This window comes from Schistocerca piceifrons, chromosome 1 (genome assembly GCF_021461385.2).
Source record: "Schistocerca piceifrons isolate TAMUIC-IGC-003096 chromosome 1, iqSchPice1.1, whole genome shotgun sequence".
In the NCBI taxonomy this organism is placed as follows: Eukaryota; Metazoa; Arthropoda; class Insecta; order Orthoptera; family Acrididae; genus Schistocerca; species Schistocerca piceifrons.
The window spans coordinates 665,751,081-665,775,318 of record NC_060138.1 but is presented as its reverse complement, the minus strand read 5'-3'; the positions used below and the strand labels follow the sequence as shown (position 1 = coordinate 665,775,318).

The 24,238-nt window shown below is 39.9% G+C and overlaps 1 protein-coding gene across 8 annotated transcripts in view; it reads left to right on the top strand.

The window, feature by feature from the left end:
- The window catches only part of LOC124805641 (serrate RNA effector molecule homolog), a 207,106-nt gene that overhangs the window by 9,402 nt on the left and 173,466 nt on the right, over positions 1-24,238 (top strand). The gene's annotated exons all lie outside the window — the stretch shown is intronic.

Here is a 24,238-nt window from a genome sequence, read left to right as displayed (position 1 = left end):
GATCATTTTTGCTGCAGCAGCAATGGCACCCCGCTCCTCCAGCTCATCCCGACAGCTGCTGTTGGCAAGGTGGTCTGAAGATACAGCCACAGCTATCAGGGAATGCTGCAGGGCATTTCAGTGGCACAAGCACCTTCGCTCTATGGATAATTTAATAGCATTCAAGACCCTGGTGAAAGTGCAGTTTCTAATAAAGAAGAGGAAGCAGGAGTGTTGAGAGCAATAAGTATCATCTACGCCATCCAACCACCCATTGTCCCAGGTGTAGATAAAATTCTGCCTCATTTGTGGCCATCTGCCATATTTGACGGTTCCTGGCAATCTTGTCAGTGGTAACACCTGCACTGATCCCATGGTACTTGCCAAATGGAAGATGATATTATTCTTGTCCTGAAACTCAGAAATGACCCGCATATTTTAACTAACTACCGACCAATCTGTCTGGCCGTCTTTGCTGTTTCCTTGAAGTCAGAGGGCATATATCATTATTCCAAAGTGGCTTTGGCTTTCTGGTCTGCCACAGATCGCCTGGTTCATCTTAAATACGGAGTGCGCAATGCTTTCGCGTGTCGTCAATATCTGATTGCCTTGTTCTTTGACTTACAGAAGGCATATGGTAACATCTGTTGACACACCACATCCTGTCTACACTGCATGAGTGGGATTTCTGGGTCAGTTTATCCATTTTTATCCAAAATTTCCTATCCCTCTGACTTTTTCGGGTCCAGATAGGTTAGACACTCAGCAACCAATATGTACAGGAAAGATGATCAGTTCTGCCTATAATGCTGTTTGTTATTGTTATTAATGGCATTGTAAATGTAGTGGGCCCCATAGTCTCTCCCTCACTGTATGTGGATGATCTTTGTGTGTACTATGCCTCTACATCACTGCACACTGCTGAGCGCCGACTTCTGGGGACTGTCTGGAGACTACATGATTAGGCCTGAATTACAGCTATCAATTCTCTCCTGCAAAATCATGAGTTGTGCATATTTGCCGACTCCAGACTGTGCACCTGCACCCAGAAATTTCTCTTGGAGACCAGATACTTGAACTCGTTAAAACTTTTCAATTCTTAGGCATTATATTTGCCAACAAGCCAACTTTGTTGCCACATGTCTGCTGGCTCAATGCAGCGTCAGTGAATAAGCTAAATACTCTCTGTTTTTTAATAACTCCTCTTGGGGCGTGGACTGCATAGTTCTTTTGAGATTTTACAGAGTGTTGATTTTATCCCAGCTGCACTGTGGATGTGTTGCCTGTGGGTCGGCAGCATTGTCCATACTGAGCTTGCTGGACCCTGTAAACCACACTGGCATGAGGTTGGCAATGGATGCCTTCTGTAAGAGCCCTGTGACAGTGTCCTTGTGGAAGCCAGTGTCCCATTGCTGTGGGTAAGACAGCACCCACAAGTTCCTTCTGCGTCAGGAGTATCCTCCTCACAACAGCTGAAGCAGTCTAGTGACGACAACGCATGTTCTTGTTGAGTGTGCCCTTCTGGCCTATCTGTAGCACGCTCTCAGCTTGCCTTGCTCATTATCTCAGAGGGTTGCAGATGATGGGATGGGCACTACCAAAGTGTTGCATTTCCTGAGGCAGAGCAAATTCTACAGTACGCTATAATACTCTGCCACTTTTAGTATTAGGAGAGAGAGAGTGTGTGTGTGTGTGTGTGTGTGTGTGTGTGTGTGTGTGTGTGTGTGTGTGTGTGTGTGTGTGTGTGTGGTGAGACAACACTCTAGTGAGCGGTTTGCGGGTTTAAATCACTTCGGGGTATGACCATACGGTGCATTTGACCTGCAGTCGTCGCACGGTAGCACTGGCAGCAGTCCATATACGCAGAGGTGTGTTGGTGCAAGTCAGAGTACCGTGCAGCGAGTAAGTGTGCAGACGTTTTCAGACATGCTAATGGTGACTATGTGTCCTTTTTCCAAAGCTGTTTCACAGAGGAAGACCGCACTGCAGTTCCTTCTCTAAATCCTCGCACAAACGAAAAAATGGCTGACATCGAAATAAGTGTCCAAGGAATAGAAAAGCAACTGGAATCACTCAATATAGGAAAGTCCACTGGACCTGACGGGATACCAATTCGATTCTACACAGAGTACGCGAAAGAACTTGCCCCCCTTCTAACAGCCGTGTACCGCAAGTCTCTAGAGGAACGGAGGGTTCCAAATGATTGGAAAAGAGCGCAGATAGTCCCAGTCTTCAAGAAGGGTCGTCGAGCAGATGCGCAAAACTATAGACCTATATCTCTTACGTCAATCTGTTGTAGAATTTTAGAACATGTTTTTTGCTCGCGTATCATGTCATTTCTGGAAACCCAGAATCTACTATGTAGGAATCAACATGGATTCCGGAAACAGCGATCGTGTGAGACCCAACTCGCCTTATTTGTTCATGAGACCCAGAAAATATTAGATACAGGCTCCCAGGTAGATGCTATTTTTCTTGACTTCCGGAAGGCGTTCGATACAGTTCCGCACTGTCGCCTGATAAACAAAGTAAGGGCCTACGGAATATCAGACCAGCTGTGTGGCTGGATTGAAGAGTTTTTAGCAAACAGAACACAGCATGTTCTTATCAATGGAGAGACGTCTACAGACGTTAAAGTAACCTCTGGCGTGCCACGGGGGAGTGTTATGGGACCATTGCTTTTCACAATATATATAAATGACTTAGTAGATAGTGTCGGAAGTTCCATGCGGCTTTTCGCGGATGATGCTGTAGTATACAGAGAAGTTGCAGCATTAGAAAATTGTAGCGAAATGCAGGAAGATCTGCAGCGGATAGGCACTTGGTGCAGGGAGTGGCAACTGACCCTTAACATAGACAAATGTAATGTATTGCGAATACATAGAATGAAGGATCCTTTATTGTTTGATTATATGATAGCGGAACAAACACTGGTAGCAGTTACTTCTGTAAAATATCTGGGAGTATGCGTGCGGAACGATTTGAAGTGGAATGATCATATAAAATTAATTGTTGGTAAGGCGGGTACCAGGTTGAGATTCATTGGGAGAGTGCTTAGAAAATGTAGTCCATCAACAAAGGAGGTGGCTTACAAAACACTCGTTCGACCCATACTTGAGTATTGCTCATCAGTGTGGGATCCGTACCAGATCGGTCTGACGGAGGAGATAGAGAAGATCCAAAGAAGAGCGGCGCGTTTCGTCACAGGGTTATTTGGTAACCGTGATAGCGTTACGGAGATGTTTAATAAACTCAAGTGGCAGACTCTGCAAGAGAGGCGCTCTGCATCGCGGTGTAGCTTGCTCGCCAGGTTTCGAGAGGGTGCGTTTCTGGATGAGGTATCGAATATATTGCTTCCCCCTACTTATACCTCCCGAGGAGATCACGAATGTAAAGACAAGCAGGGGTGTACGTGCACCAATCGTAATCCCACCCCACACCATCAGACCACAACCTTCATACAGGTCCCTTTCAAGGACATTAAGGGGCTGGTATCTGGTTCCTGGTTCACGCCAGATGAAAACCTGGTGGAAATCACTGTTCAGACTACCTGGACTCATTCGTGAACATAACCTGGGGCAACTGTTCCGATGACCATGCACTGTGTTCTTGACACCAGGCTTTACAGGCTCTCCTGTGACCAGGGGTAATTGGAATGCACCTTGCAGATCTCCAGGCAAATAAACCATGTCTGTTCAGCCGTCTGTAGACTGTGTGTCTGGGGACAACTGTTCCAGTGGCTGCAGTAAGGTCCCGAGCAAAGCTACCTGCAGTAGTCGGTGGCCGTCTGCGGGCACTAATGGTGAGATATCGGTCTTCTTGTGGTCCTGTCTGCTGGAATCATTGCCATAATCTTGAGATCACACATAGTGGCATACGGAGGGCCCGTGCTACGACCTGCTGTGTTTGACCAGCCTCCAGTCGCCCTAGTATTCTACCCCTCATAACCTCATTGATATGTGTTATTTGAGCCACTTTCAACACACAGTCGCCATTAGCACCTCTGAAAACGTCTGCACACTTACTCGCTGCACGGTACTCTGACATACACCAACACACCTCTGCGTATATGGACTGCTGCCAGTGCCACCGTGGGATGACCGCAGGTCAAATGCACTGCATGGTCATACGCCGAAGTGATTTAAACCCGCAAACCGCCCACTAGAGCGTTGTTTCACCATGTATCAGCATTATCCTTAATTTATGAGCACGAGTGTAGTTGGAGCAGACAAGTCCCCACTTTTTTCGCTTTTTGCGGGATGTGTATACCCTGCGATGACCAGGAAATTGGGAAAACCCAGGAATTTTTTCGTCTGGGAGAAAACAAGTAAAAATCTGGGATTTTTTTGGAACTCCAGGAATTCTTAATTGTTTTAGCGGTCAGTTAAATATTTGTAATATTGACTTGTAAGAACTGATACCATAACAAAGAATATTACTATATCCTGCTACTGCAGAATAATACTGCAGCAATAAAACATAAATGAGAGAATAAAAACTTAAGTTGCAAAGGAAATACACCATTTATAACAACAAAACACAATGCACACACAAGTGTGTGTCAACAGCAAAATGTGTCAAAGGCCTTACAACAAAGACTATTCAGTACTTCATAAAAGACTATTCAGTACTACATAACAACAAACTGCTTCTGATGAGCATGACATCACAACCTTTTATGTGCTTACATTAGATTCGTTTCGGCAATCGCCAATGGGCTCGTGTGCATGTATAGGTGAATCATGTATGAACAGTACCTTCTCCCACTTCTGGCTATTTGAAATGTGGCTGTTAGCTGTGTCAGCCGCAGCAGCAAGCAGGCAGATGCCAACTGGAAACGTTTTTCTGGCATACCCAAGCACCCAGATTCGTGCATGTGCAGAGCAGTGCGAGTTGTTGTTGGGAGGGGGTAGTCACCACATGACCCATGTTTACTTTTAGTGATTTTGTTGTTTCCTTTTCATTTACAGCCTTCATGTTATCAGTTGTTAGTTTTTGAGACCATAAATTTTTATGAAGGAAGAGACACTCTAATAATATGTTATTTCTGTGTTGCATACTTGCATAACAACCTGTTGTATAAGTGTTACTCCTGAGAATGTCATCCTGTTTTTTCTAGAGCTTTTATAAAAGTCTGAAAACCTTTGTCAATCTTCAGGAGTCAGTATCTAAAAAGGGACTGAATGAAAACAAGTGAGAATTTTACAGAATATTCTTTTTACTCATAGGTATATCCCACAAAGAATTATCACAGACTCAGTGAGATTGAGAGTAATAGAGCAGTGAATTTCAGTAAATACGCACCCTTCCACATGCTCACTCAGTGCCAAGTCGGCAAACAAAGGCTTGAAATTATTGCAGTTCACATTGGCTGAATGATTTTTAAATCATTGCATATACAATAATGAAATATTTATACCTTTAAATAACAGTAGACAGTGATAACAAGAGGCGCGAGTTCTAATTCTTAAACTTAATTTACTTGCATACAGTATACACACAATAATCATTCTCTATGTATTTAGATTTAAACTTTACTTGTAACTACTTGCCAGCTGCAATTTTCATCAGAGAGTTAAACAAACATGATATTTCATTGTATAGTTCATCAGTTATGTTGTGAGTTCTACCAGACACTGTTGTGAGTTCCAGTGGAGTCACTTTTCATACTATTTTCTTTGCAGGCACCCAAGCAGTATCATGTTTGGAAAGTTGAAAGGCAGTGTTTGGTCCAGATGGGTGAAAGAAATGCACCAAAACATCATTGTTATGTCCACTTTTGTCTTCAGTTTTTCCGAGCCACCACTTCTCATCATACATATGAACAATATAGTCATTATTTGTGAAAGAAGGTGTGTGTGTAAAAACAGTTGAACTTTGATGATCATCAAAGTTGGAGCCTTTGGAAGTATTGTCACTTATGGGCACATATCTGTGATAGCTTCTTTTTCCTTTGACTGGTAAACAACATTCAAATATCTCAGTCAGTTTTGCTTTCATTTGTTCAGTTTCAGGTGAAGAAACCAATATATATCCAACTCCAGTAATAGTCTGTCGACAGTATTTAAACCTATCTTGTTGAGTCAGGGTATGTTCCGTGTAAGGTCTGTGAATGGAAGCTCATGTAATTTCTCATTTTGTTTTTCCGCCTATACCATTGCAAGAATTCTTTCTGTGTGATGAGGTAGAGAAATTTCACTCTGCTCGTGAACCAAAATAATTTTCATGTTGGCAAACATTAATGAAGTTTTTCTTATTTTTGTACTTGCTGCTTGCACTATCGCTAAAGTTGATGACCATTTCAACATTGCCTATGATATTCTTAATTTCCCTAATGAGGTGATGTTGAAGGTTGTTTGCAGTTGTAGCATTATGATGAAGGTGGTCACTAATTACACTACTAGATTTGCAACATACTTTGTCTTCTTCTTTAAAATATGTGACAAATGGATGAATTGTCACTTGTGTATTAGTCCAGTGAAAGCTTTGAATGTACAGATTTCTGCAAAACCACCAATCAGTGGGTTTCTTCCAGGTTTTCTTTAGTTTCCTTGAAATATTAGGCCTGAGCTTTTGAGATAAAGTGATGGAATTTTAAAAACACCAGCTTACCAATAAGAGAATGTAAAAATCCATCACTGGGCCTTACCTGTGTAATGAACTCAGCTCTGTCAGTTTGTACACACTGTTTGAAAATTACTTCATCAAGCAGTGTTATCTGGTCCAGAACATTCTGCACTGGAATAAAGCATACATATTTCATTATTAATGTCGCATACCATGAAAGCTATCAAGTCTTAATAATTTGTATTAAGCTTTGCTGCTTCTGTCATCAGCTTTGTGTTTTGATGATGCATGCAAACCCATACACTATGAGTTCCGGAAGGATGCAGCACTTTGGTCGTAGAACACAAAAATAGAGCCGCCAATTTTGTGAGCTGGATATTTCCATTTATAGAGGCTGTAGAACTCATTTAACGAGAGAAGAATTAACCTTTTCTGCTTCTGGACCTTAACATTGTTAATCACAGTTGAAACACAGTTAATAGCAACTTCACTTATTTTGTTGGCACTTATCTTTTTGAAAGGTGTGGTAAGATACCTTGATCCTTTACTAGCTGCCTAGTTAACTTCACCCAGTATTCAGATGCACCAAATTCCTCAATTATTTTTTCTTTGACCATGATCTAGGCGATAGGTCAATTATCTTACTTTTATCATCTTTAGCAGAAACTTTGAATTTTTCTTTCATTTTGGTAAAAGTATATCATACTCGCTTTGTACATTTTCTTTACAATTTTGATTCTGAGCTTCTAAGTCATTATGGAAAGATTCTTGCAATTTTCACTTGACTGCGCTTGTGATTTTATCAGTTTTTCTTTGTAAAGCTGACACTGTTCTGTGTTGCAGTTTGTTATTTGATACAAAGGAGATAATTCTGAAGCTTCACAAATGGATTCTACTTGATACGGTGCATTATCCTCAACTAATTCAAAAGTCCCAGAAAGAAATTCATCATTATTTTCAACACTATTTGCTGATTCTTCAACTGATATTTGTATAAATATTCTTGATGCACAAGTTGGACTAGAGCTTGTCCAGGAATAAGGTTAATATCCACATTTGTACTCTTGGAAAGGTGTTCAACTAGTATTTTACGCAAACTGTTTTTAACTTTTTCTTGTGAGTACCAAATATTTTCTTCCAAAAAATGTGGTTGTATTGGTCTAAATATTTATCTTTGTGGTAATGGCATATATTAATAATTTCATCTGAAATGCTTAATTTTAACAGACATTGTTCTTCTTCTGGCAAGTCTTGAGCCAGTTGTTGCTTGTAGTTTTGTTTATGGCAGTGTTCATCCACAAAACAGCTCTAACTTAATACTTGAACGATCTGTTGTTCCTGAAAACAGTTGCAAGTGGAAGAGTTTAAGTCTATACTTGCAAAACTCTCACTGACTTGTTCATTGACTTGAGTGCTTGCAAAGAATACAGTAGGAAAAGTGACTTCATTAGAACTCACAGCAGTGTCTGGTGGAACACACAACATAACTGGTAAACTATGCAATGAACTATCAGGTTTGCTTAACTCTCTAATGAAAATTGCAGCTGACAACTGGTTAAAACTAAAGTTTAAATCTAAATACATAAAGGAAAATTATTGTGTGTATACTGTATGAAAGTGTAGTACAACAAATCTATTAGTAAGTTAAGTTTAAGAAGTAGAACCTCTTGTTATCACTGCCTATTGTTATTTAAAAGCAGAAATATTTGATCATTTATTGTATGCAAAGATTTAAACATCATTCAACCAATGTCAGTTGTAATAATATCAAGCCTTTGTTTGCTAACTTGGCACTGAACGAGTGCGTGAAAGAGTTGCGTTTTTTACTGAAATTCTCTGCTCTGTTACTCTTAACGTAATTGAGACTCAGTCATAATTTTTTTGCGAGATATTCCTATGAGTATAAATAACATTCTGTGAAATTCTCACTTCTTTTCGTTCAGTCCCTTTTTTGATACTGACTTATGAAAATTTATGTTAAAGGTCCTCCCCATGAACCATGGACCTTGCCGTTGGTGGGGAGGCTTGCGTGCCTCAGCGATACAGATGGCCGTACCGTAGGTGCAACCACAATGGAGGGGTATCTGTTGAGAGGCCAGACAAACGTGTGGCTCCTGAAGAGGGGCAGCAGCCTTTTCAGTAGTTGCAGGGGCAACAGTCTGGATGATTGACTGATCTAGCCTTGTAACAATAACCAAAACGGCCTTGCTGTGCTGGTACTGTGAACGGCTGAAAGCAAGGGGAAACTACAGCCGTAATTTTTCCCGAGGGCATGCAGCTTTACTGTATGGTTAAATGATGATTGCGTCCTCTTGGGTAAAATATTCCCGAGGTAAAATAGTCCCCCATTCGGATCTCTGGGCGGGGACTACTCAAGAGGACATTGTTATCAGGAGAAAGAAAACTGGCGTTCTACGGATCGGAGCGTGGAATGTCAGATCCCTTAATCGAGCAGGTAGGTTAGAAAATTTAAAAAGGGAAATGGATAGGTTAAAGTTAGATATAGTGGGAATTAGTGAAGTTCGGTGGCAGGAGGAACAAGACTTTTGGTGAAGTGAATACAGGGTTATAAATACAAAATGAAATAGGGGTAATGCAGGAGTAGGTTTAATAATGAATAAAAAAATTGGAGTGCGGGTAAGCTACTACAAACAGCATAGTGAACGCATTATTGTGGCCAAGATAAACACGAAGCCCACGCCTACTACAGTAGTACAAGTTTATATGCCAATTAGCTCTGCAGATGATGATGAAATTTATGAAATGTGTGATGAGATAAAAGAAATTATTCAGATAGTGAAGGAAGACGAAAATTTAATAGTCATGGGTGACTGGAATTCGAGTGTAGGAAAAGGGAGAGAAGGAAACATAGTAGGTGAATATGGATTGGGGCTAAGAAATGAAAGAGAAAGCAGTCTGGTAGAATTTTGCACAGAGCATAACTTAATCATAGCTAACACTTGGTTCAAGAATCATGAAAGAAGATTGTATTCATGGAAGAATCCCGGAGATACTAAAAGGTATCACATTTAGGACCCAGGTTTTAAATTGTAAGACATTTCCAGAAACAGATGTGGACTCTGACCACAATCTATTGGTTATGAACTGCAGATTACAATTGAAGAAACTGCAAAAAAAGGTGGGAATCTAAGGAAATGGGACATGGATAAACTGAAAGAACCAGAGGTTGTACAGAGTTTCAGGGAGAGCATAAGGGAACAATTGACAGGAATGGGGGAAGGAGAAAATATAAAAATGCAGTAAATGAAGCAGGCAAAAAAGAGTACAAACGTCTCAAAAATGAGATCGACAGGAAGTGCAAAAAGTCTAAGCAGGGATGGCTAGAGGACAAATGTAAGGCTGTAGAGGCTTATCTCACTAGGGGTAAGATAGATACTGCCTACAGGAAAATTAAAGAGACCTTTGGAGAAAAGAGAACCACTTGTATGAATATCAAGAGCTCAGATGGAAACTCAGTTCTAACCAAAGAAGGGAAAGCAGAAAGATGGAAGGAGTATATAGAGGGTCTATACAAGGGCGATGTACTTGAGGACAATATTATACAAATGGAAGAGAATGTAGATGAAGATGAAATGGGAGATATGATACTGCGTGAAGAGTTTGACAGAGCACTGAAAGACCTGAGCAGAAACAAGGCCCGGGAGTAGACAACATTCCATTAGAACTACTGACAGCCTTGGGAGAGCCAGTCCTGACAAAACTCTACCATCTGGTGAGGAAGATGTATGAGACAGGTGAAGTACCCTCAGACTTCAAGAAGAATATAATAATTCCAATCCCAAAGAAAGCAGGTGTTGACAGATGTGAAAATTACCGAACAATCTGTTTAATAAGCCACACCTGCAAAATACTAACACGAATTCTTTACAGACGAATGGAAAAACTGGTAGAAGCCGACATCGGGGAAGATCAGTATGGATTCCGTAGAAGTATTGGAACACGTGAGGCAATACTGACCTTACGACTTATCTTAGAAGAAAGATTAAGGAAAGGCAAACCTACGTTTCTAGTATTTGTAGACTTAGAGAAAGCTTTTGACAATGTTGACTGGAATACTCTCTTCCAAATTCTGAAGGTGGCAGGGGTAAAATACAGGGAACGAAAGGCTATTTACAATTTGTACAGAAACCAGATGGCAGTTATAAGAGTCGAGGGACATGAAAGGGAAGCAGTGGTTGGGAAGGGAGTGAGACAGGGTTGTAGCCTCTCCCCGATGTTATTCACTCTGTTTATTGAGCAAGCAGTAAAGGAAACGAAAGAAAAATTCGGAGTAGGTATTAAAATCCATGGAAAAGAAATAAAAACTTTGAGGTTCGCCGATGACATTGTAATTCTGTCAGAGACAGCAAAGGACTTGGAAGAGCAGTTGAACGGAATGGACAGTGTCTTGAAAGGAGGATATATGATGAACATCAACAAAAGCAAAACGAGGATAATGGAATGTAGTCGCATTAAGTCGGGTAATGCTGAGGGAATTAGATTAGGAAATGAGACACTTAAAGTAGTAAAGGAGTTTTGCTATTTGGGGAGCAAAATAACTGATGATGGTCGAAATAGAGAAGATATAAAATGTAGACTGGCAATGGCAAGGAAAGTGTTTCAGAAGAAGAGAAATTTGTTAACATCGAGTATAAATTTAAGTGTCAGGAAGTCGTTTTTGAAAGTATTTGTATGGAGTGTAGCCATGTATGGAAGTGAAACATGGACGATAAATAGTTCAGACAGGAGGAGAATAGAAGCTTTCGAAATGTGGTGCTACAGAAGAATGCTGAAGATTAGATGGGTAGATCACATAACTAATGAGGAGGTATTGAATAGAATTGGGGAGAAGAGGATATTGTGAAACAACTTGACGAGAAGAAGGGACCGGTTGGTAGGACATGTTCTGAGGCATCAAGGAATCACAAATTTAGGATTGGAGGGCAGCATGGAGGGTAAAAATCGTAGAGGGAGACCAAGAGATGAACACACTAAGCAGATTCAGAAGGATGTAGGTTGCAGTAGGTACTGGGAGATGAAGAAACTTGCACAGGATAGGGTAGCATGGAGAGCTGCATCAAACCAGTCTCAGGACTGAAGACGACAACAACAACAACATGTTAAAGGTTTTTGGCCATTTTTGTAAAGCTCAAAATAGGACTGCATTCTCAGGACTAAAACTTATATTGCAGGTAGTTACATAAGTACTCAACACAGAAATACCATACTACTAGTAAGTGTCTCTTCCTTCATAAAAAATGATGTTCTTATAAAGTAATGATTGATAAATTTGTTTGGAGTGCTTTACTGAAAGAGTTTGATTGACTCTCTTGCATGACAGAAAAATTTAAAAAATCTATGCCTGAAGTTCATTTCATGCTGAACACATTGGTTTTTAGATTATTCTGGTATGTTTTAAAATAACTTGGCAATTAAACTTTCTGCAAACCACATTTTCCATTAAAATTTGCCAAACTGCCATTTTAAAAATGGCTGCCACAAAAACTATGGATTGCAAAAATTTTCAAACAGTGTTTTGTGACTATCTATAGGGAACTCATGATAAGAAACAGCAGGAAAATAAAAAAAAGGTGAGCAACAAATTTTATTTATATTGGGTGATTTGAAATGGATTGACCTATCTTCAGAGGCTTACAGCACATCATCAGCATGCAGTAATGCCCAGGGTGCAGTTTTCTGCAGATCTCTTGTGATCATATGAATGACTGTAGTGAAGAGGTGATTCCTGATGTATTCCTACAGAAACAGAAAAATCTCCCGACAGTCAAGCAGCTGATTGTATCTGGCTGGTTCTTGTCATATTAGAGCAGTCTGACCCATCTTACTAGTACTTCTGGTATTCCATGCTCTTGCAGGGCAATCCAAATCAACTTATGTGCCACTTGGTTAAGTGCTTTTTCGAGGCCGTGGAAGATGAGGCATAGATGCCTCAACTTTACATTGTTTTTCGATAAGCAATCGAGCAACATGGGTAGCATCTGTCTCCCACAACATGTTGGTGTTCTACATGTCCGGTCAACTGGGATCCTTCCCTCATCAATAATTTTGTTGAAGAAATGTATGAACCGTTAAGTAGAATCCCAGTGCTTTGATTTCCTCAGATCTGCTGGTATAATGTCTGCTACCATTGCCCTTCTGCTTTTCATTTTATGCAAAGCATCAACTACATCTTGTTTGTGGTTGATGCAGTGGCTTCCCATGCAGGTGTTGACACTAGAATTGGAGCATGTGGAAACTCCTCATTGCAAAATTTCTCAAAGTTTTGCTGCCATCACTCTGCTACTTCCTTCCTATTTTTTTACAGGTTTGCCATTTTCATTATGATGCTGCTTAAGTCAGTAGATTTCGTGCTCTCCGGTGGGTTTTTCTAGTTGATCACAGATTTCATTGAAGTGGATGGATGTTGCTGACACAACTGCCTTTTTTGTTGCACTCCTAGTTCTCTGCCGTAGAAACGAATAAACTTTTGCTATTTAATGTGCTCACCTTTCTTCACCTCTTCAGTCAATAGCCTTGTCTGTCCATCAAGTTTATATTGTCCGGGTTTCGTGGTGCCTAATTTTTCATCAGCTTCTGCTATGACAAATTCTTTTATGGCATCACGTTTTGATGTCGATAATAGGTGGAAGAGTGATGGCTGAAATGACATTTTTCACTTCTGCGAGTCGTCGTCATTTAGAGCATGATGGGCCATTGCATTCTCTCCCCATTTTACAAGGTTTGATGTGCATGTGGACAACTAATTTGCAGTGTTATGTAGCAATGAGTTTTGCATCCAAGACAACTTTTAAGACATGTCGCCGTACAAGAATGAAATTGAACTGGCTCAGTTTGTTACCACATTAACTAGTCCAAAGATGAGACATTCATTTCTTCATGTAGGTGTTTGTGCTAAGTTCTCCCCAAAGTTCAGTATTCTCCCCATCTGAAAATTCTTCTGCCCAGAACAGAAGTAAATGTGCCACAGTGGAATAAACTGAAAGTTGTTGTATGCTAAGAACTTGCTTATTGATTGACACAGAGAGAAAAGTAATTATGAAATTGATATGGAATTGGAGAAACATGTTCAGTTGTGTTTATGCTTAGCTGTTGAGAGAACTTAGCTGTTGAGAGAGCCTACTCTCAGCACTGAAAATGAAGCACTCCTAGCTGAACACTTGAAGGTATGTACATGTATAAGTTTTAAAGTTGTGAACTTGGTAGCAAATAATAGATAGTTGCTTATACCCTTCTGTGGCACCATCCTCATTTGTCTTTCCTACGTTTAAACATTTCCTAGTTTCAAATTATTTTCCATGTGTACAGACTTTTCTTTCCTTTAATTCTGATTTGTGTTTCCTTTGTGTTTCATTCACACCTTTCCCACCTATCCTTGATGTGCTGTGGTGTCTGACCTAAAACACCGCCTGTTTAATAGACGTCATGGTACAGAGAAGGTAAAAAAAGATGTAATGTTTGATACAAAGAAAGGTCACTTGGTAACCCAAGGAACCATCCATAGGTAAGCTACAGTCTGTTGCTCTTAACATTGAGTAGACTTGTTTTTATAAGTACACTGTAGTTCGTAACTTAATGCTGGAATGAGAGCCATAGTACTTGATAAGTTCATTTGCATGAAGGTATTGCGCTCATTTCCACACATTTAAGGAAGAAACATATAGCAAAGTAACTGATAGCATACTTCAACATAATATTAACTAACAACATATTTACTCATCTATAGACAACAAGGGTACAGAAATCTTCGCACCTCTAACTGCTATTGGAAACCCTTCGAATTTAATTAAGAAAAATTCTGCACGATCACACATGCCACTCCTTGTAAATGAGTAAGCATGTTCCTACTTTTTAAGTAACCTAACTCATGTACAAAATATGATAATAGGAATTTTATTTTTCATTTGTATGTGACATAAACATAGTTCATATTTGTTTTTTCATCATTAATTAATTATCATTGTACTTAAAACATTTGTAGCATTATGTTGTGCTTCTTAAAAGCTAATAGTTCAAGTTACATCAGGTATGTAGCCATGAGTGATATATACTCACTTATTTTTGCTTAATCATTGAAGCTTAAACACTAACTAGATGCTATTTTGAGATATGTCACATGTGACTTTTTACAATTTTTTTTATTATAACAAATAGTTTATTGGATTTTCAGCATAGTGTTTTGTTCTTGTCTTCTATTTATCATTTTATTAATTATTTATTTCAAAATAAATTCAGGAAGTGTAAATTTCTTTATGGTGCTAAAATTTCTGAATACTTTATGTGGAAGCTACTTGTGCATTGCTTCAAATAGCCACTTACTTAAATCATTAAGTGTTTCAAAACATATCTTTATCATAAACTATTTATACATTTCTTCAGTGCAGCTTAACATGTTGACTAAACTACAAAGATGGCTGGTTAGCCACTTACTATTCTTGCTTAATCTTATAGCCTGGTGAAATTGACTACTTGCAGAAGTGAAGCTAATTTCCTTTTAACAGAAGTATCTAAACCCAAATGTTGCATTTAGTAACCTCAAAACAGTAAAAATTCCCTTTTACAAAACCAAGTCGAATCATTATTATTATCACACAATAGAAAATAGTACATTACTAATTTAAACATTAAAAAGGCAGTAAATTAGTTTACTAAAATCTTCATCCATAACTTGCCATTGGATGCACACAATTATTAAATTAGAATAATGATTTTAATCTAATGCTTGTTAAGGATTACTATCACTAAATTATACTGTCCCTCTCATAGTGGAAAAATTTAGAGGCAGGTCTGTTGCCTCCAGCATTTCAACTACCACTAACATAACCATTTCTGGTGGACTCTCCTATCTGAGAAATTCTATCCAGAAATATGATCTCTCTCTGTTGCAAGGAGTATTGTTTTCCATCACAGGGTACAAAGACCACGGTAATAACCAGTAAATTGGTACTTTGCTGTAGCAAGGAAGGGAGAGTTCTTTCTTGTACTAAGACCATAGTAATTGTTGGTAGACTCTCCGTGAGTTCCCACTTCTCCACACAGGTGCAATACACATCACTCACCACTTAACACTAGAACACCCAGTGTGTTCAAAATGACGTATTTCATTTTTAACTAATAGATTTGTTTTGCAGAATGATTGAAGCAACATTTCCTTTTATGAGTCCTGTTCATTTCGAATGTGTTTTAATTATATTTTATTAGGTGACTCTCTCTCCACTCCAGATAATGATAGCTGTAGAAAAGCCAGAAGAATCAGTATGAGCTTGAAAGAAATGCCTGGCACAGGTGAGATTATTAAAATCCTAATGGTAAACTGCTTAAGCATTCCCAACAAACTGCTAGAGTTCGAAGTGCTCATGGGAAGCAAGTAAGCTCATGTAATACCCGGTACAGAAAGCTGGATGAAACTTGAAATTCATATAAGTGAGATTTTTTGGGAAAATTTTAGTGCACATCGAAAGGATAGGCAAATGGGAAATTGGAAGTGGTGTATTTGTTGCAGTAGACAAGAAACTCAAATCCACCAAGATACAAAGTGAAGATGCATGTGATGGGCAAGAGTCAGCATAAGGGATGGGCATAAAGTAATTGGGTCCTTCTGTCCCCACCAGACTCATGTCCTGATGTAACAGAAAACTTTAGAGGAAACCTCAGTTCATTTGTATGTAAGGTACCCAATCATACTGTAATCATCAGTGGAGACTTTAATCATTCAACAATTAATTGGGAAAATTACAGTTCTGTTAGTGGTGGGCATGATAAGACATCCTGTGAAACTTCACGAAATGCTTTCTCGGGAAACTACCTAAAAAGATAGTTAGGAACTCCACTCACAATGGAAATATATTGGATCTAATGGCAACAAGTAGACCTGTCTTTGAGGATGTCCGCATCGAAATTGGTATCAGTGACAATGACACAGTTTACTCTGGCTAAAGCTTAAGAGAACAATTGAGCATGCACTGGATAGATATGTACCCGGTAGAACAGTTCATAATGAGAGGGAACCTCCGTGGAGTACAGTCACTGTAAAGAAACTTCTAAAGAAACAAGAGATTACTGCATATTAGGTGTAAAACAAAGCATAGGGCTACAGATGGAGAGATGCTGACTGAAATGCATTTGGGTGTCAAGAGAGCAGTGTGTGTTGCCATCAGTGACTACCATAGCAGAACACTGTCAAGTTATCTTTCACAGATCCAAAAGAAACTCGGGTCATATATAAAGGGTGTTCGTGGCACCAGTATTACTGTCCAGTCCCTAGTGAATGAGACAGGAACTGAAATTGAGGGTAGCAAAGGAAAACCCAGGTGAACTCCCCCAATGCAAGAGGAGAGTAGTGAGCTCCCATCATAATTCAGTGTGGAAGAATTAGAGAAGGCTATCAAACTTAGCAAAAATGGAAAATCATCTAGCGTAGATGATATACTAACCAAGCAAATTAAACACTTTGGCTGTGTGAGCAGAAGCCAAATCCCAAAGATATGGCTGATGAACTGAGTGATTGCATTGCTCAAACCTGGGAAGGAAGGAAGAAATGACCCTAAGAATTTTAGACCCGTAACACTATTATGTCATCTTCACAAATTGCTGGAAAGATTGTCTTCAAATCGCCGATATCACTTGTAATTGACCTGTTACTTATACCTCAGCACTCTGGATTTTGACCTGGTAAAAGCTGCACAGGGCAGTTGCTAAATCTCACACAGATTGTAGAAGATTTGTTTGAAGCGTGTGAGGTGACCAGAATGGTATTTGTTGACTTAACAGCGGGATACGATACTGTCAGTCACTTACTACTACTAGTCAAGGTCTATAACCTGGCCAAGGATTCTACCCTAACTAGGCTCTTCATTACTCTTTTGTAGAAGTGAAGGTTTTTTATCGACTTCCAAGAACAGTGTGGCTGATGGAGACCACAGAGAAAACCTGCAGGGAAGTGTGTGAGCTCGCATTCTGTTCAATATAAATGTGAATGACCAACCTACAGTACCCGATAGCAGGAACTCCTTGTATGCCAATGATCTTGCTATAACCACGTAGAGCACAGTTTTTGAATCAGTGGAGAACCGTCATGAATGATATTAAACAACTTTCCAGATAATACAACACAAACTAATTTAAACCAAACCCCTCAAAGACACAAGTGTTTGCTTTTCATTTGAGGAGCAGGGAAGTTAGTCGCAAATTAAAGGTAGGACAGTGTGGTGTTGAACTGGTACACTATGAGACCACAAAATATCCAGATGTGGAAAGGTTTCCACCAGGCACAGTCTTTTTACAGAACCTGGCTGGATCACAGTGAGGTTGTCACCCTGAAACTATACAAACTTCTGCGATGGTACTATGCTATTCTGTGGCAGAGTATGCATGTCTTGTTTGTTATAATTCAGCACATGCCAAACGGGTGCACATAGCTCAATGTGACACGTGCAGAACAGATTGCATGAAATCCACTCCTGTCGAATGGCTTTACTACCTCCTGTTTGAAGAGAAATGGCTGCAAATGAGGAAAGAAAAGCATTGCAGCAGGAGAGAACCTATCCTCTGTATGGGCCCACACCACACCCACAACTATTGAAGTAAAGGAGCAGTTTTCTTAGAACATCGATGGCACTTGAAACAACTGCTGAAAAGCTAAGTTACAACTATGGAGGGCTATGACCTACCTTCTCCCTGGTTGGAAAAAAGTTTCCGAAACTGTACATCCTGCCTATGATGAGAGCTGGATGACACGGAAGTCCTGAATCAACTGAGAGCTGGAATTTGCAGATCAAGGGATAATTTGGCAAGATGGGGCTACGCTGATCCAGGTAACATTCATTTTGACTGTGGAGAAGACCAGATTGTCAATTATATGCTTATTGCATCAGGCCTTCTGCCCGGAAGATGAACTTCATCAAAGAACAGAAAATGTCTTGGAAGTGGCCAATTTTGGGCAAAAGTAGTATGATCATAACTGTGTATATAATGTGTGTGTTTCTGATATGAGACTAAATGCAAAGTCTTTACTAGACCCTTGTCATCATGTTGTTGCCCAAGAAAGTAGACTTCAGTGGCAGCGGTTTCCCACGAATCAAGATAGTTGTGGTCACTCACAACCTGGTTACTGTCAAATGTCCTGAAATTGCCCTTCGTACAGTGTCCCACCTGTGGCTAGTACAGCATTTGATGAGCTCTACCATGTGACATTGAATTGTTGCTGAACAAGTGCTTCCAGTCAGGCATAGCAGGTCTCTTTTCATTAAATTGCTCATAATTGTAATACTTAATGCCATGTAATGTACGAGAAAGAATCATTATTAATGACTCGGCTCCAACAGAATGTGAAAAGCATTACTCTTGTGATCATATTCAAAATTCATTTTTCTGTCTATGACAATTTATACAATTAAATCTGTTTCATTAGCAGGACAAAGCTTAAATCTCACTTCTAGTATATGTAATTGGTACTGAAATTTTGATATCACAAGGTGATGGAAAAAGGCCTATTCATGGCAAGTTTTTAGCAGCTTTTGTTTTGAGTGTCAGCTTGTACACACTTTGACACTTAATATTGAGCTGTTGTATGCAAAAACTTCCTCTTGAGATAAGCGAAACAAATGAAAAGGCGTCGAAATGTCACATGTATTTTGAGAAGGAATGGGTGATAACATCCATAAATGAAAGTTATATACGTAGGTGGGAACTTAAGTAGTGGCAACACTGCTGTGGAGACACTATGCAATGGAATCTACTATTGTTGCTGATAGCACATGTTGAAATACCTACCTTACCTCTGAGGCAATGGACTCGCCCATCCCACGTCACCGGCGTGCGCACAATTGAGGGAAACACAGTCACATGTCAGCGAGCGGTCTAACGTAATGGTTTCACTATGTTTTTGAAACATGAACAACGGAGTTGGATTAAGATATAATGTTCCAGAGGTCGTACAGAACGACAGTGTCATAAAGGTCTTCAACAGGCGTGCAGGGAGTTGCCATTGCTGTACAGAACAGTGGCACATTGGGTAAAAGTCTTCAACGAAGTTCGGAAAACTGTGGCAGACAGGCATCGGGCAGGTCATCCTAGCGTCTTTGAAGAAGTAGTGCATGCTGTTGCCACATTAGTGGACAGTGATCGACACCATAAGATTTGTGAGCTCACCCACGAAACCAGATTAGCTCGTACGACTGTGCTTCGCATCCTGAAGGAACGCCTGGGCATGCAAAAAATTGCATCGCGATGGGTTCTGCATGACTTGATGGAAATGCGGAAATGGATGCGTTATGACGTTGCTCAGACGGACTTGGAGTGCTATGAGTGCAAAGGACAGGCTTTCTTATGCCGTATCGTAACACTGGGTGAGACATGGGCCACAATGTACGAGCCAAAACTGAAATGCCAATCCAACGAATGGCATCATTATGGGTCGCTGTGAAAGTCAAAAGTGCGTCAGAGCCCCAATATGGTGAGGGTTATGGTGATTCTTGTGTATGACTGTGGTGGTGTTATCCTAATGCATTACGTTCCTCCATGGCAGACCGTTAATGCACAGTATTACTGTTCGTTGTTGGAGCATCTCCTGCGACCAGCTTTGTGAAAGAAGCGGCGACACGTTCTGCGCAACCCACCCATCATTTTGCATGACAATGCGACAGCGCAAGCTATGGCTGTGGCTGCTCTGCTTGGTCAATGGGACTGGGAAGCACTGTACCATCCACAGCAGTAACAGAAGGGATTAGGCACTACAAATAAAATTGGTATGACCACTTCAAAAGGACGTCACCTGAACACCAGTCATGACAATCCGTTACATTTTAATCAAACTGGAAGATGGGGTATAGGACGGCCATTGAAGAGATGGGGACAACATTTCTGTTAAATTTCTTTTGTTTCATAAAGGGCCAACACACACTCTTTTGATGATGTTGGATGATGATGATGATGATGATGATGATGATGATGATGATGATGATGATGATGATGATGATGATGATGATGATGATGATGAGGAGGAGGAGGAGGAGGAGGATTAGTTTGAAGCTAGTGCTGTTTCTGTTGGATTAGGCACTTATAGGAGGGTTACAGTTTGTATTTGCCTCTTGAGATTTATCATGAATTATTTTGTGTCTGCTCTTGTAGTAACATACAGTTGCATTGTAATTATTAGTGGTTGACATATTGAAAACTTCAGACTTTTCTCAGGAACATGCAGTTATATTTTTCTGTCTAAAGCTGAAATTCTTGTGATTGAGACCCTACATACTGAATTTGTAAAAATAACTGGTTCCCTCCGTAGCGTTCTCCAGTAAGAAACTTGCACAAGAGGCATCTTGTACCTCTATCTTAACCAGGAGGAACAGTGTTCTAGACCAAAGCGATTCTCCTTTTAGTAATGGATCTGTACTGCCTCTAGCAGATTAACAACCAACTGACAGCTAAAAATAGTTAAAGTTGAAACATTGCTATGCATCAGCTAGCTGAGAATGGCCAGTGATAAATTGCTTGAGAAGCAGGCATTTCCTCTTTTGCAACATAACAATACACATTAATTGGATGCTTACAAACATTACCTAGACTACAGTTTTCTTGTCTTTGTTATTTTATCATGGAACATGACTTTATTTGACAGGTAGCTGGCACAATTTATTTCATTGCAGAGAACTCAGGAAGTGTGAAAATTCTCTGAAGATTGGGCTATTTAATTCCTTGTTTGTATTTATGAATCCATCTGTACTAGCAATATAAAACAAATTCACAATGAAGAGGTGTGCAAAGGAATAATTGGATTTTTTGTTAACCAAAATGTTTGTGTTTAGTGTTCAAAGGATCCTGTGCACTAGTTGCTCCGCAAGCATTGCACAGAAGATAGTGGAGAATGTCCACAGTAGTCTCAAACTTGGTCTTCATGTAATTTCAACAAGAGAATATCAGAAGACTGGAAGTACTTGGAAATTAGAGTTAATTTTCACTATGTTCTTATGTTACAAGATATGCAAACAAATTTATTTTTTGAGGCACCTGTAGATGTGATGTCACTTAATGCAGCAGTTGTCACGGTAATAGAAATAGGTGCAGAAACTCCATTCCAGATGTTCATCAAAGAGATGGAACAAAAACTGAAATCTTATAACTATATAGGACAGAACTTAGAGTTAGCAAGTTGTAGTTGAGTTAATGTTCTATAAATCATATGTACAATCTATGCAAAAACACGATATGGACCAAGTCAGTTTAGAATTATTCCAATCAACTGCTTCTCCAGTTTCAAATATAGCCAAACTATTCAACTTACTGCACAAATGAGCAAATGGGGTATAAATTTAGGACAATGTCATCACATATATGATTTAGAGAAACTGGTGTGCAAATTTTGGGCCATGTTATCATACATATGACTTACAGTAGCTACATCAGTTCATGCCCTATGGAAGATCTGAAAATTGGAACAAAAACTGATTTTAGATGTAAAAGGGTAAATAAAAAAAAAATTGTCTAGGTTTGAATTCAAGCTTTCGCAACCCACGGTTGCTTCATCAGGAAAGAGGGAAAGACGAAAGGATGTGGGTTTTAAGGGAGAGGGTAAGGAGTCATTCCAATCCCGGGAGCGGAAAGACTTACCTTAGGGGGTAAAAAGAACAAGTATACACTCGCGCACACACACACACACACACACACACACACACACACACACACACACACACACACACACATCCATCCGCACATATACAGATACAAGCAGACATATGTAAAGGCAAAGAGTTTGGGCAGAGATGTCAGTCGAGGTGGAAGTACAGAGGCAAAGATGTTGTTGTGCCGCCACTCATACCTCACCTGTCATTCAATAACATCTTTGCATCTGTACTTCCGCCTCGACTGACATCTCTGCCCGAACTCTTTGCCTTTACATATGTCTGCTTGTGTCTGTATATGTACGTATGGATATGTGTGTGTGTGTGTGTGTGTGTGTGTGTGTGTGTGTGTGTGTGTGTGTGTGTGTGTGTGTGTGTGTGTGTGTGTGTGTGTGTGCGCGTGTGTGCGCGCAAGTGTATACCTGCCCTTTCCTTTTTTCCCCCTAAGGTAAGTCTTTCCGCTCCCGGGATTGGAATGACTTCTTACCCTCTCCCTTAAAACCCACACCCTTTCGTCTTTCCCTCTCCTTCCCTCTTTCCTGATGAAGCAACCGTTGGTTGCGAAAGCTTGAATTTTGTGTGTGTGTTTGTGTTTCTATCAACATATCAACACTTTCGTTTGGTAAGTTACATCATCTTTGTTTTTAGATATATTTTTCCCACTTGGGGTGTTACAAAAAGGTACGGCCAAACTTTCAGGAAACATTCCTCACACGCAAAGAAAGAAAATATGTCATGTTGAAATGTGTCCGGAAATGCTTACTTTCCATGTTAGAGCTCATTTTATTACTTCTCTTCAAATCACATTAATCATGGAATGGAAACACACAGTAACAGAACATACCAGTGTGACTTCAATCACTTTGTTTTAGGAAATGTTCAAAATGTCCTCAGTTAGCGAGGATACATGCATCCACCCTCCGTTGCATGGGATCCCTGATGCGCTGATGCAGCCCTGGAGAATGGCGTATTGTATCACAGCCGTCCACAATACGAGAACGAAGAGTCTCTACATTTGGTACCGGGGTTGCGTAGACAAGAGCTTTCAAATGCCCCTATAAATGAAAGTCAAGAGGGCCGAGGTCAAGAGAGCGTGGAGGCCATGGAATTGGTCCGCCTCCACCAATCCATCGGTCACCGAATCTGTTGTTGAGAAGCGTACGAACACTTCAACTGAAATGTGCAGGAGCTCCGTCGTGCATGAACCACATGTTGTATCGTACTTGTAAAGGCACATGTTCTAGCAGCACAGGTAGAGTATCCCGTATGAAATCATGGCGGTGAATCGAGGAAGTACAGTACATACTGACGAAATTAAAATGAGCTCTAACATGGAAATTAAGCGTTTCCGGACACATGTCCACATAACATCTTTTCTTTATATGTGTGTGAGGAATGTTTCCTGAAAGTTTGGCCGTACCTTTTTGTAACACCCTGCATATGTGTGTGTGTGTGTGTGTGTGTGTGTGTGTGTGTGTGTAATATGCACAATTATATACTATATGGTGCTCCAGTAGGCATATAAAAACATGCTTATATTCAAATAAAATGTTGGCAGTATTTCAAAGGAATAGGTGAAGAACTTTGAGAGATATACAATTTTGAACTAATGAACTTTTGCATTTTTGTTTATATAGATGAAAGTAACAATTCTTTTTAAATAACATAGAGTTGGTTTTGAATTGTGTTCATGAACTTATATCTGTTCCTATGAGGCTCCGTACTACTAAGATGTTCAGTGAGAAGAAACAGCTTAGATGCCTATGAAAGAAAGTATCTCAAATTCTCATGAAAAAACCTTCTCCATTGTGCCTCAAATTGCTACATTATGATATCTTAAGAGTGTTCAAGGAACTTTACGCACATTTTATGAAAAATGCAGAACGTGGCATTCATTGTCTGATTTCTCAGAGCCAGTATGTGGTGTATTGTTGTATTCTGAGAAGTATACACTGTAAGATAATTTACTCAGCGCAGCTCCTTTTCCATATAACATAGCTGTTTTAATGCTTCTTTCTTTCTTATTTCTAGTGAATAATTATTACAATCATTTACTA